This window comes from Toxotes jaculatrix, chromosome 16 (assembly GCF_017976425.1).
Source record: "Toxotes jaculatrix isolate fToxJac2 chromosome 16, fToxJac2.pri, whole genome shotgun sequence".
Taxonomy (NCBI): domain Eukaryota; kingdom Metazoa; phylum Chordata; class Actinopteri; family Toxotidae; genus Toxotes; species Toxotes jaculatrix.
Window position 1 is genome coordinate 2,746,936 of NC_054409.1, and position 5,147 is coordinate 2,752,082.

The 5,147-nt window shown below is 44.4% G+C and overlaps 1 long non-coding RNA gene across 1 annotated transcript; it reads right to left on the reverse strand.

The window, feature by feature from the left end:
- Positions 1 to 2,763: 2,763 nt before the first annotated feature.
- Positions 2,764 to 3,649, reverse strand: LOC121195373. Its single transcript, XR_005895468.1, has 3 exons — positions 3,611 to 3,649; positions 3,358 to 3,498; positions 2,764 to 2,816 (listed from the first exon to the last, which is right to left on the reverse strand). It is a non-coding gene; the product is annotated as an uncharacterized LOC121195373 (long non-coding RNA).
- Between the last annotated feature and the right edge of the window lie 1,498 nt (positions 3,650 to 5,147).

The window sequence follows — 5,147 nt, forward strand, 5'->3', positions numbered from 1 at the left end:
TTATTTGGGATCTCAGCACATTCACTTTAAAATATAATAATGGATACTACAGTCAATGACTGCAAAGGATTTTACACTAAATATTAAATCTGATGAGTTTGTTTTACTTCATGTGTATCTGTCCAGTTACTTTTGAACCACTAAAAGGGCTGAATCTCCCACACAGTTCTTTCTATACTGATGTCAACCTGCTCAAATTAAGCTGAGACTTGGCTCTTTAATGTAGGATCCATTATTTTAATTGAGATTCAATGTGATGAAGCTCAGAGCTCAGAGATGATGATAAGGAACTAAAGAGGAGAGGAATTTATTTTCCCTCCTGCTGAATAAAATAGCAGAGTCTTTATATAATGATGAATAAATCCAACTATCTATACACTTACAGAGCTTTGTTAGAGGCTTTGACAACTGGCAGCAGCTTCAGAAGAGCCTCCTCTGAAGCAGAGTATTTCTTCAGGTCAAACACGTCCAGATCTTTTTCTGATGACAGTAAGATGAAGACCAGAGCTGACCACTGAGCAGGAGACAGTTCACCTGTGGAGAGACGTCCTGAACTCAGGGACTGTTGAATCTGCTCCACTAGAGAACGATCATTCAGTTCATTCAGACAGTGGAACAGGTTGATGCTTTGCTCTGCAGAGGGAGTCTCTTCAATCTTCTTCTTGATGTACTGGACTGTTTGCTGATTGGTTTGTGAGCCACTTCCTGTCTGTGTCAGCAGATCTCGTAGGAGAGTCTGATTGGTCTGCAGTGAAAGACCCAGGAGGAAGCGGAGGAACAAGTCCAGGTGTCCATTTGGACTCTGTAAGGCCTTGTCCACAGCCCTCTGGTAGAAGGCTGTATATTTACCTATTATGATTTTGAGTCTTTGGGAGGATGATTTCTTTTTTGACAGCAGATTGACTCCAGACTTGATGAAGGTCAGATGGACATGAAGAGCAGCCAGAAACTCCTGAAGACTCAGATGGACGAAGCAGAACACCTTGTCCTGGTACAGTCCTCTCTCCTCTTTAAAGACCTGTGTGAACACTCCTGAGTAAACTGAGGCTGCTCTGATATCGATGCCACACTCTGTCAGGTCTGATTCATAGAAGATCAGGTTTCCTTTCTGCAGCTGCTCAAAAGCCAGTTTTCCCAGAGACTCAATCATCTTCCTGGTCTCTGGACTCCAGTGTGGATCTGTCTCAGCTCCTCCATCATACTTAACGTTCTTCAGTTTGGACTGAACCACCAGGAAGTGGATGTACATCTCAGTCAGGGTGTTGGGCAGCCCTCCTCCCTCTCTGGTTTCCATCACATCCTCCAGAACTGTAGCAGTGATCCAGCAGAAGACCGGGATGTGGCACATGATGTGGAGGCTTCGTGAAGTCTTGATGTGGGAGATGATCCTTCTGACCTGCTCCTCCTCTCTGAACCTCTTCCTGAAGTACTCCTCCTTCTGTGGGTCAGTGAACCCTCTGACCTCTGTCACCATGTCAACACACTCAGGAGGGATCTGACTGGCTGCTGCAGGTCGTGTGGTTATCCAGAGGCGAGCAGAGGGAAGCAGTTTCCCCCTGATGAGGTTTGTCAGCAGCACATCCACTGAGGTGGACTCTGTAACATCAGTCAGGATCTCAGTGTTGTGGAAGTCCAGAGGAAGTCGACACTCATCCAGACCGTCAAAGATGAACAGAACCTGGACCTCTTCAAACCTGCAGAGTCCTGCTTCTTTGGTTTCAGTAAAGAAGTGATGAACAAGTTCCACCAAGCTGAACTTCTTCTCTTTCAGCACATTCAGCTCTCTGAACGTGAATGGAAATGTGAAGTGTATGTCCTGGTTGGCTTTGTCTTCAGCCCAGTCCAGAGTCAACTTCTGTGTTAAGACTGTTTTCCCAATGCCAGCCACTCCCTTTGTCATCACTGTTCTGATTGGTCCATCTCTTCCAGGTGAGGCTTTAAAGATGTCTTCTTGTCTGATGCTTGTTTCTGGTCTGGCTGGTTTTCTAGATGCTGTTTCAATCTGTCTGACCTCATGTTCATCATTGACCTCTCCAGTCCCTCCTTCTGTGATGTAGAGCTCTGTGTAGATCTGATTCAGAAGGGTTGGGTTTCCTGCTTTAGAGATCCCCTCAAACACACACTGGAACTTCTTCTTCAGAGTAGATTTAAGTTTATGTTGACAAACTGGAGCAACATGTCCTGAATGAAAAAACAAGAAACAACATCAATGACTGATTCATAAAGAAAACATGACATGTTCATCCCCCTAAAGAACACACATGAACATATGTCCCTCCCTGTCTTGAGACGTTAGTAAATGTCCCATTTGTCCATCATGTTGAATCTTTAGAGAAATCCTCTTACTGCTGTGCAGACAGTCAGCCAGCTCCTCCTGCTTCATTCTCCTCAGGAAGTTCACTGTGATCTTCACAAAAGCCTCTCTGCTGCTCCTCCTCTGCTCTTCATCTTCACCGTCCAACACCTCCTCATCCTCCCTCTGACTCTCTGAGCATTCTGGGTAATCTGGACTCACAATCTTCTGGATCTTCTTCAGCTCCTTCTTCACAAAAGTGACAATGTTCTCCTCCAGCAGCTGGAACAGAAAACTATATGAATGACACAATCAAAGTAAAACCATGGAGCCAAACATCAGATCCATGTTGGACACACTGACAATCCACTGCTCTAAAAAGTGCAGCATGGAGATTATTGTCAACACAACAGATGTCAAAGTAGTTGTTGTCCATGTACAGACCATAAATATGGAGTCCAGGTGTGTTTGATGCTGCTGGGCAGACTGAGCACTGGGAACCTCTGAGCTCTCCTGGTCCACTCTGTGGAGGAATCATGAAGAATTAGCTCACATTATGTTTGCAGCATCTGTCAGTGTTTTATGGTTTGTACACAAACAGCAGCTGCTTTTATTTTCTGTGGTGACTGTCCTGATTAAAGCAAACACTACTGTGCTGTGACATTCTCAATGAGAGGAAACAAGTAATCAGTTCTGTACCTCATGACCTAGAGTCATCACAACAAGTCCACCTTTTAAATGATGAGTTTTAAGGACTTACACTGGGTTTGACAGAAGTCTCACCTCTGCTACAGGACACATACACAAACACTGGAACTGGATAGGTGCTGAGTTACAGGGAGTTTTAGTTCTGATCTGAATAACACATATAAGAACATAACAAGTGCTTTTCTTGTAAAGAGAAACATCAACTTTGCCACTAAAGCCTGTGTTTCAGCCTGATCATGTTCATATACTGTGTCATTCATGAAGCCTGGAGATAAAACACAATCACTTCATCTTTCATAGAAGACCAGTTATACAGGGCAGCTGTCTGATACATTTTAAACTCAGCTGCAGCTCACTTCTTTGCAGCAGAGGGAGGTTGTCCTTTGAAATCATTGAGGCGACCCATTGACCAGTCACTCTTCATGGACACACAGCTGGGCTCAGGTCCATGTTCAGGTCCAGGTCCAGCAGAGTCTGGTGTGTGCTGCTGCTCTGGCCTTCAACACAACACACACAGCGCTTTGAGTGTGAATAATGATGGTGCAGTGATGTGAGTGCTGAGCTCTGACATGGAGAAGAGTCATGGACAGTTAGAGATCCTCATCTCACCTCTGAGCTTTGGTCTGGATCTCATGGTCCCCACACAGACTGCTTTTAGGGGGAGGGGCTCCCTCCTCTCTGTCCTCACACTGATTCATGATGCTGAATTCACATCCACATCAGCTCACACACTTTCTACCTTCATCTGGAGAGAAAATACAAATCATTCATCTGCACATCGACTGAAATCATACTCTCCATCATTTGTCCTGTAGAAATATCAGCTGCTCCTCCACTGATCAGCTCTTCTTTCCTCTTTCATATCTTTCACATACGATTCAGAGATGAACATTTCCATTCACTGACACACAGATGGACTGAGATCCACTGATTTTATCTGACAGTCTGTTTGTCTGCAGTGTTTCTGTAGAAAATGACTTGACGAAACAAGCTGCAGGTGGTTACTCCACAAAACAGCTGAGATTCAGTGATTTCTCCTCAGGATTATTCTAGGGGCACTTTCCTGCCTTTTCTAATAGTAAAGTCTGAACTATATGAAGCAGCAACAACAAACCAAAACTAAACCAAACAGCAGAGACACTGATAGACATCAATAAAAACAGCAAATATGTCCTGACAGACAGTTTTTCTGTTTGTACTGTGACCAGCCACAGAGATATAATCACCTATCAGAGCCACTGATATGCTTTATTGTGAGAGTATTTATGGATTTGGGTCTTTATCATCTAATTCATCAGGTAGAGTTTGTCCTGATAGGACCAGGAGGCCTCTGACTCTGTGGATGGAGTGTTAACTGTCTCTCTGAAAATCACAGAGCCTGAAAAACCCTGTCAGTCCCTCTGAGCTCAGTCCCGTAGAGTTCATCTAATGACAGAGAAAGTCAGAGCTGTTCTCCAGCCGCTGTCCGGCCGAGCTCAGACCGCATTTAGCGGCTCAGACTGCGGGAGAGCAGCGGCTCAGGTCCGCCTCCTCCACAGGCTGATTCAGGCAGGAAAAGCTGCCTTCAGTCAGCAGTAAGTGGAGCCACAGACTAACAAAAGCTCCGTGTTCAGCTACTGACCATCAGCTCACTCTGCTTCTACTCTGACTCCACCGCTTCTACTGTGAATATCCACACAACATGGAGGATAATGAATGAATGAAGAGCCACAAACCGCTGCGTCTCTTCGTGCCGCCATGTGAAATAACGGACCTCTTCACTTTACAGTGACAACTCAGAGTCTACACAACTAAGCACCTCAACGCAGTTTAAAAAAACAAAAAAACAAAAACACAACAACATCCAAAAAACTCGAACATCACATAATTCAGGTAACTACAGGAAGTGTTGACGAGTAAAACATTAAAAGTGCGGACATTTACCTTCAGAAAGAGAAAATCATCCGCGCCACAAACTTCGGTCAAAGTGAAAGTAAACTTTCAGCAACATGGAGTACAGTGATGGGAATTCCGACTCTTTTAAGAGAGCCGGTTCTTATGGCTCGGCTCACTAAGAGCAGCTCTTTCGGCTCCCAAGTGACTCACCAGATTTTTTTGTTGCTTAAATTAATTTATTACTAAAATAACGTATGTTAAATACTGTGTA